This window comes from Pinus tabuliformis, chromosome J (assembly GCF_031772625.1).
Source record: "Pinus tabuliformis cultivar Carrire ecotype Pingquan chromosome J, CPIR1, whole genome shotgun sequence".
NCBI lineage: Eukaryota > Viridiplantae > Streptophyta > Pinopsida > Pinales > Pinaceae > Pinus > Pinus tabuliformis.
Window position 1 is genome coordinate 782,945,338 of NC_142295.1, and position 9,715 is coordinate 782,955,052.

Genomic DNA, 9,715 nt, shown 5'->3' on the forward strand with positions numbered 1-9,715 from the left:
TCCCGATATAATTATATGTAATGTAATAGTGCTTGGGTGTATGAGTGTTTATACACTCTCCAGGTATCTCACCTGGAGAGTCCTTTAGCTAATAAACTTAGTTTTTATCATGGTATCAGAGCTTCAGGTTGTTAATCCTGTAAGCCGAGAGGAGAGGGCGACTATAGTGAAATCGTCGCGAGCTTTCTGTGGAAAAGTGTGATGACCTCCCTGTTAGACTTCCCTCATCCACTGCTTACAAATGTTCGCAGATACGTTTTTCTTTCCGGTGAAGATCTTCGCGATCTCGTGGTTGGAAAAAGCACCGAGTGGGTCAGTGGTGGCTGAAGCTGTGTGGTGGCTCCTTGTCTGCCTGAGGGAGAAGCGTGGATGTGAGGTGTTCAGGCTGTGATAAGGTGGAAACCAGAGGGAGCGTGAGGATTCAGATCTGTAGCGTAAAAGCAGAGGCTGGAGTGGAGATCTGTTGCCATTTTTACATAGTGAGTGTGGTCAATAGAGGCTGCGTGGACGTGGCCAGCTCGACCTATGTCGAGAAGGAGGCTTGATCATCGGTGGAGGCTGACCGTGGCTACATGAAGGAGATCATGGTTGTGCAAAGCAAGATCTTGACTAAGGTACGAACGCTGCATGGTGAAGCTGATCGTGCCTGTGTGGACGTCGAGGGTGTGCGTGGTGCGATGAGCATGGAACAAACACGCAGTTTTCAGAAATTGTGGCTGTTGTGGTCAGCATCGACCATGGTCAGTGCTTGACTGTGCATTTGACTGCCCGGAAGCTACATGGTTGATTTGGGATGGTGCTCTCCCATTTGTGTAGCAGATGCGTCATGGCTGCCTATAGCTGCGGTGATTCCTGCAAGGAACGAAAGTTTACAGTCCTCTTATCTTCGGAAGCTGCGTAGAGGAGATGTTGGGTGCCGAATTGACGTGAGGAAACCGCATGGAGGATTCGCTGTTGTAGGAGGAGTGAATAGCCATTTACCTCTTGGATAAGACCAGCAACAAACCTGATATCTTCCTCAAGTAAAGCGAGACCAAGATAGGCTGAAGGGCGCTGTTGGTGAGGAGGCACAGCAGTGGAGGCTGAATTGGCTGTTTGGAGGATTCTGCAGATAGAGGAAGAGGTAGAAAGTAGCTCGCACCTACCTGAGGGAGGCCATATCATTTGACAGAGTGGAGGCCGATCAAGGCTCCTTGAAGGTCGATAGAGGCTGTGTGGAGATCGCCACTAATTGGACTAGAATGCTGTTAATCAGAGGAGGTCGATAGAGTCAAATTTCTGACTAGAGCTATACAACAAATCCTATCTCTTTACCCCAAGCAGTGTTGGTTTCATAGTTGCAGACAGAAATGTTCAAGGCCTCATCTATAGCTAGTGAAGGAGAAGAACGGACATCGTATTGGGCGTCTCTCATGATAGTCCGAGCTGATGCCGAAAGGACCAAAGATGTTCCAAATATACTTCTCAAAGCCTTAAAAGACCAGGAGGATGCTTTTAAATCGTGAAACACTTTTGCATTATCACCAATTTCTCTAACATCATTGTTGGAATGTTGATTTCTCTCCATCCTTAGCGGAGGATTTCGTTCAAAATCACACTATTTTTTGATGTTGAATAATGGTGTTGTGACTAGTGTGAGAGCTAGACAAGGAAAAATTGTCGTGTGGACCAGAACTGTCGGCAATGAAGTTGCCCAAATTCCATTAATGGTGCATTGTATTGATTAATAGCAGTTGTTGAGTTATTCAATCGTATTGAAATCTAATATTGTTTCTTTGCTACCGCATGTTCGAGAATTGTGAAGAGGGGAGTGGTTCTTGGTGCAATTTGTAAAGAGATACACTGATATCTGTGTGCATGGTCAAGGAACCCACGTGAAGTAAGATCTGCTGTCGAGCAAGATCTGCTACAGTTTACTGCGTGGCCGGTCAAGGAGCCTACGTGTATAGTCAAGGAAATTTGAGTGCTGCTTAATTCGTGCACGACGTGGAGAAGCAGTGTGCATTGTGTATCCAGATTATGCAGATCTATGGAGACCTAAGTGCTTGGTAGAGAATTTGACCGTGGTGGATCGACTTCCAGATCCGAAATTGATAGGGGAGAAAATCGGTCTTCAAAGTAAATTGAAAGAGTCTTGAAGAAAATTGAGGAGAAATCATCAAAGGAGAATTGCAAAATATTGCTTTGCTAAATTTTGTGATGTGTTTTAGGTTGACGGTGATGGACCAGCTGCTGATCAAGATGCAGATTTGGAATTTGGTGAGATTATTAAATGGTTAATGCCAGATTTACCGTCTTTTTTAGTTATGAATTATGAAATATGGGCAAATGAAATGAAAATAGTACTATGGAAGGTATATTTATTGGATTATGTTGAAGAGGTTATTAATGATAGTGGAGATGCATTAGTATTAAGTCTTATAACATCTGCAGTAGATGACAACATCATACTCAGCATAATATATGAATATGGAGAGATTCTTAGCGCAAAATTCTTATGGGATGTTTTAAAAATGAAATATTGTTTGAATGAGGGCAATGATGCTAAAGATATTCCAATATTTTATTGTGAAACTGAAGATGCAATGATGGGTGATGAATGTCTGTCTATAACTAAAACTTGTGATGATGAAAACACATCCATTATTGTAGAACCTGAAAATTTACAAGATGCCGAAATTAAGTTTGATGAGACTTATATACCTCATGATGAGTGGATCAATTTGATGATTGAAAACCATCTTATCGATGAATTACTATTTGGTGAGAAGGAAGGCCTATCCTCACATATAGATCAAATGCAGAACATGCCTGCAGCAACAGAACTGAGTGAAGAGGTTGAAGGCATAACTATGACAGCAGAAAGGGATGAAATAGGGAGAGATGGAGAAATGAAAGCTTTCCTGAAGGAGCAGGAAGATAAAAGAAAATGTGGTCCTCTTTATAAATCTAATATTGTTTTTTGTGCAGATATTGGGAGGCAGGAAAACGCAATGAAGTTTGAAGAAGAATTGAAGTTTCTTGAAGCATGGCTTGAAACACCATGTCTTTATGAAGTCAACACAGAAGTTGCATTAATGAATGGTGAAGACATCATAGCTGGCGTTCAAATGGTTGACACCGTTAATAGTGAAAAGGAAAATTCTCCTATCCAGCTTGCCATAATTATGAGAATGGGAACAATAAGAATTCAAGCTTTCCTTCAGAGGGGAAGAAATGAGGTGAAGATACGACACTACCTCATGGCAAAGAAAGTGAAGATAAAGTCTCATCCACAAATGAACAAGTATGGGCTCTGCTACAAGAAGACAAAAATGAAAGCTCTGTCTTTTACCATTGTAAGCCTAGCTGAGACTGAGATTAGGTCTCAGGTCCTACTATCTAGGGAGTGGTTGAAACCACCATGATTGTGTGAAAGCCTATGTTACTAGGTTGTTCTCCTAATCTAATTGTATGTAATGTAATAGTGCTTGGTGTATGAGTGTTTATACACTCTCCAGGTATCTCACCTGGAGATTCGTTTAGCTAATAAACTTAGTTTTTATCACATTTAACTAGGATTTTTTTGGGCTGATAGAAGGATTTTTAATGTGTGTTAAAAAAAATATTTAGACTAATTAATATCGAACTTTAGTGCAGGAAATGAGTGCAACCATATAGGAACCAATCTAATATTTTGATGTGGAAAATTCAGAAATAGGAAGAGAAGGTGATTGAAAGAAAACGAGAGGGGTACTTGCTTCTCACCGTAGAAAGGAAAACATTAAAATATAGTTATTATGGTTGAAATGTTTGGTTGAAGATTGGAGAGCTAAATTGGACCGTTTACAGTGTAGCCTAAATCCTCTGTTAACAGTCTTGAATCAGTTCAAAGGTGAGCATGCATAATTTAACTGGATGCATAATGTCATCTATTTTATGTAGAATAGAGCTGAGTAGATTATGATTTCTGTCTTTATTTATTGTAATAGCTTAACACTCGATAAGGATGACATCCTATTAGCTCAAGTGAGAGATTGGAAAATAGGAGTTGAATTATTTTTCAACACTTCCACTAAAGTTATAGTAATCTTTTTATTAATAAAATAGGAATTTATAAAAATAATATAAGCACAAAAATATTATAAGAAATACAATAAGTTACGGTAATCTTTTTATTAATGGAATAAAATTTTATAGAAATAATATAAGCACAAAATTATTATAAGGGAAATATAATTACTTGAATTGGGAATGGATGAGAAAAATAATGGAGGAGAAAAATAGGATAGTATTTACCAATTTACTCTTCAGAAAATCATTACTAAATTTGCATGGGGTGAGATTAAGTTTCGATAACAATGAGATGGTGCAAAGGAAGAATCGAGATTCAGTTTTGATAATAATGAGATAGTGCGAAGGAAGAATCCATTACGACCATTTGCTAAAGCAAGATTTATGTCTCTTTAGTTGTTGTTTGTACTTCCAGGTCGAAAATGTATGAATAAAACCTATAAAGGTTGTGGTTGTTATTGATGTCTGTAGTTTCTACGGTCCGTTACATTGTTCTAATCAGAAATGGGTCATGTTATTGGTTTAAATGAAGGGTTATTTTACTATTATTGTATTCATTTCATTAAGTTATGCTTCAACAAGATTACTTAGGGTTGAAGTTAATCACCTAATCGGAAGTTAGAATCATGTGGTTTTTAAGAGATTTCAAAGGATAACATTAATTAAATTTTAAGTTTCATTTTTTCATTTATTTTTTTTGTTCTTAGTATAAGCCGTTTATTTTTAGTGTACTTTTTAAATTATTTAAGTGAAAGTTTAGTTTAATTTTTTATTTTCTTTCCATTTTTTTTTTGAGATTTTATGTTTAGATAAATTATACATTCTATATGAACATTTTCTTGAATTTTAAGGTAACATGTCAATCTTTTAAATTTGGTTTTGGAATCCAAATGGGGAGTTTGTTTGTAGATGATATGGTTACTATTTATAAAAATAAGTTATAATATTTCATTTTATGCATTTAAGATTAACTTACAATCTTAAATTTTTGTCATCAACTAAAATATGAATTAAATTAATATATAAATTAAATGATTTAGACAAATGTCATGGTAGTGCTTATTCAAGCTTCATACTAATTCTAACGTTACTGGAATCATAGATATCTTTGAATTTAATCGACCGGAAGACTGGAATCACACACATCCTTGAATGCACAAGTTTACTAGAATTGTATGTGAATGGAATTTAAGGCTTTTACTTAAGAAAATTATAATGGTTCAACAAATTATTGATGTTTATTTTACAATATGCTTTCAATAAATCTGGTGGAAATTTTATAATTATACTCCACTGCACATTGTATAAATTATAAGAAACGGAATGTTGGAAATTTAAGAGGAAAGAACATTGATCTGTTAGAAATTTAATAGAAAAAAACATTGGCCACTAAGATGAAAGAGTTCAAATTAAACATTGGCCAGTAAGATGAAAGAGTTCAAATACAACATGCTATAGGGAAACCCCATTGTCCAATTGAGAGGATATTTGTTGTTTTCCACCTTGGAATCTTCTGGAAAACCAATGCCTCATCCACATTTTGTTAGTCTTTGAAAAATAGTTTGGAATTTTATATCTATCCAGAACTCAAACTAAAAGGCTATGTTACAATTATACCCATGAGTATGTTAAAAAACATTCCAAAGTTAATCTACCAGAACACACATGGAGATAAGTTGTATGTTACTTTTTACCACTTTTTGAGGCTTAAATTTTTTTATTAACATGATTTTTATGGAAATTTAATTTTTCATTTATACATGGCTTTTATTCATTTGCAAATTATATAAATTCATATATTTTAAGTTTTTTACTAATTTAACATTAAACTTAACGAAAGATTTCATATAAATTTCATGTATAACAATAGTTTTTATATGGTTTTAGTTATTTTTTTGACATCGTAGAACCATCTTGTAAGAGTTTTATTCAATTTAATAAATGAAATGTTTTTTTTGTTTGGAATAATACAATATAATTTTGAGAAAGATTGTGATTTCTTATTATTTAAAATGCATATTTGAATGCATAAATGGATTAAACACCGATGAGACACTACCAATTTACACATTAAGCAACCTAAATTTATGATTCATAAAAATCTCTACCAAATTCTGGGCAAAATTGACCAAGGAGAAAGGTCATTTCTTCTATTAGTTAGACTAGTGAGAGTTGTATATCTACATAGTTCTCATGTTAGAGTTCCTCTCAATCTTACACTTAAGGGAATACGTTGATAAATAAGGTGTAGTGGTTATATTTATTAAATAAGCTTTGTGCAATCAATAAATATAAAATGACTTATTAAAGAAGGCCCACTAAGTAGTACATGTAGCTTCATTAATGAAAACCCATTAATTGGTTAGGGTTTGAAACAAATAGAAACTATTTATGATAAAAGAAGCTATGTATCGGGGTGCTAACTGACTAATATTGTATTGTGCTTCCTTTGGGATGCATGCTCAAAGAAACAAGCAAACACTGTTTTCTATTCAAATTATCATTAAAAATTTCCCTATTTTTATTACGTCAAAATATTTTTGCTCTATTTATTTATTTTTAGTAGTTACTACATATAAATATTTCTATACATTTTTTATTCGACTGTGAAAATAAATCACAAGTAAAATTAGAATGCCTTTTATACCAACCTACATTTAATTTTTTTATTTTTAAAAAATTACCTCCATTTAAAAATTTGTTCCAATATTTTGAAACACAATGATTTACTGTTGAGTGAGTAAAACTATTCATAGAAAAGACACGTTCACGGATTATAAGTAAGGTCAGTTGGTTGGAGCCTTTTACACCTATGTTAGTACATGGAGAGTAGTGTCTTATCAGATAGAAATTGTATACCAACTCGATTTTTATATTGAAATTCCCCTACACACCAGCAACCATGCTTACACAAATCTACTAGTCATCATGACACTATAGAACAAGAAGCACAACACTGTGCGTTATTACACTTGCATACTTGCTCCTCTATATCTGACAGTGCTCGGTACAAGTGGAGGTCTGCGGTTCTTCAAACACCGGATCAGTCCTGTGCCTCGAACAGAACAGGGCCCATGACGATGGAGTAAGTAGGAGTGAGTGAGGGATGGGTCGTTGTTGCACTGTTTTCAGTATTGGGCGTTGCATAGACCAATTTCTTTCGAGACAGAGAGACGTGGAGGCAAGGGTTGATATTAAACCCTAAACCCTGGACGTTACAGAGGCCAATCTCGTTCAAGACGAAGAGAAGTGAGGCAATTATATTGTCGTGCTAATATAATATAAAATAAACATCGATTCAAAATTAATAACGTGGATTCATTTAGATCTTCAAAAATAAATATAGTTGATTCAAAATTAATAATGTGGATTCATTTACATCTTCAAAAATAAATATATAGTTGATATATGCTTATTGACTTTTTTAAACCACATTAATATTGTTGTGCTAATATAATATAAAATAAACCATAGTTTATGAAGGGCGACTGTGACTCCGCAACTACTTTATATTAAACCCTAAACCCATAGTTTATGAAGGGCGACTGTGACTCCGCAACTACTTTATATTAAACCCTAAACCCTTGACCTTGAAGAGGCCAATCTCGCTCAAGACGAAGAGACGTGAGGCAATTAAATACAACTGTGTCGGCCATAGTTTATGAAGGGCGACTGTGACAGAAAAGAAGAGCGTCACATCTGATGTATTAATGACATGTGGCAGTCACCAAGTGGAGGTCCGAGCTTATTCAAAAGGCGGGTTAGTCCGGTGCCTCGAACTCAACATTGTCCATGGCAATGGAGGGAGTAGGAGTTACTGAGGGATGGCTCCTTGTTGCACTGTTTTCAGTATTGGGTGTTGCAGCGGCCAGGTTTTACTGTGGGCAGAAAGCTCCGGGCAGGTGGTCTCTCGTGGGCTTGATTCCCGTGTTGATTTACAGTTACAATGATATCTACGAATGGGTTACGCAGATGCTTATCCTGGGCGGGGGGACTATCACATACAGGAAGGGCGCATGGACGAAATGGGTGGTGACTGCAAATCCTACTAATGTTGAGTACGTTCTGAAGATAAAGTTCCATAACTTCCAGAAGGGCGACTACTTCCGCCAGGTGTTTGGCGACGTTTACGGCGAAATGAACATTTTACTTCAAGAAGGAGAGACTTGGAGGCAATTAAGGGCAACTGCGTCCACGATTTTGGCTGCCGCCAAAACCCGCAACGACGTTATTCAGACCACTTTGAGGTTAGTGCACCAGAGACTTATTCCACTGTTCCAGCGCGCCGCTAAAGAGGGCATTGTTCTTGACCTCCAGGAAGTTTTTCATCGCTACACTTTCGACAGCATCTCTCATTTCGCCCTCGGATTCGATCCGGCGTCCCTAAGCCTGGACCTCGCACATAATCGTTTCGCAGAGGCATATGACCGGGCCATCGAGCTTTCCACTCGTCGGTTTCTTGTGCCGGCGCTTTACTGGAAGACACTGAGATTTCTGAATTTGGGGCCGGAACGGCAGATCCGTAAAGATGTAAAAGTCATAGATGACTATATCGCGGAGATCTGTGCTTCGACGAGGCGAGAGATAGCGCAGAACAGTGCGAATTGTGAGGATTCTCCGGGCTTTTTGCCTCTCCTCCTACGCCTCGAGAAGGAGACGAACGGCCGCGTGTATTCTGACGACCAGTTGAGAGACACCTGCGTAAGCATCATAATGGCAGGCAGGGATACGACGGCCCCGGCGCTCGCTTGGTTCTTCTGGCTTCTGCAGCAGCACCCTCGCGTGGAAGAGAATATTTTGACGGAGCTCAAAGGCATAATAAAACGCAGAAAACATGAAACCCAGGCAGACCACGAAGAAGCGTTTACGGTGGATGAGTTGAAAGAGATGAACTATTTGCATGCGGCACTCTCAGAGTCTCTGCGACTGTACCCGTCGGCTCCAATGGAGAATTTAGTGGTTGCGAACGACGACGTGCTGCCGGATGGAACGAGGGTGAACAAGGGGTCCGGGGTGTTGTGTTTATGGTACTCCATGGCCCGAATGGAGAGCATACGGGGCGCGGATTGCCGCGATTTCAACCCAGAACGATGGCTCCACAATGGGAAATTCAGGACCATGTCGGAGTTCATATACCCGGTGTTCAACGAAGGCCCTCGCCGGTGCGTAGGGAGGGATGTTGCCCATCTGCAGATGAAGTGGGTCGCTTCCTCCATCATCCTCCGTTTTCGCGTGAAAGCAGTGGGCGCACATCTTGTCGTGCCAAAGTACGGGATGATGTTGCGCATGAAGCTCGGCCTTAAGGTCACAGTCGTGACGCGTTAAACAATCACGATCACTTTCACTCTTTCTATGGAGGGTTTGACGGATGGTTTTCTTGATGATGTTTCTATTATATGCATTATGTTCAAAGACTTGGTGGAGGTGGTTTAGTTTGTGTTTTAGGTGATCCGAGTCAGAAATTGTAGTAGCTTTTGTAGTTAGGGTTTTAATAATTCCATATTTTTGTTTGGGATGATTATGAGAGTTGGTGTGTAGGTATCTTTTAATGTGATTTTTATTTCTCTACACTTGGGAGATGAGCTTCTTGTTTTCTTTTTGGATAAAAGGATGTCAAGAAAGGGTAAATGGTTATCCTTTTCTATTTAAATGGTGAATTTAA

At 38.0% G+C, this 9,715-nt stretch overlaps 1 pseudogene; it reads left to right on the forward strand.

Moving 5' to 3' along the window:
• The first annotated feature begins 7,851 nt into the window (after nucleotides 1-7,851).
• LOC149229050 (cytochrome P450 86B1 pseudogene) lies at nucleotides 7,852-9,378 on the forward strand (annotated as a pseudogene).
• The last annotated feature ends 337 nt before the right edge of the window (nucleotides 9,379-9,715 follow it).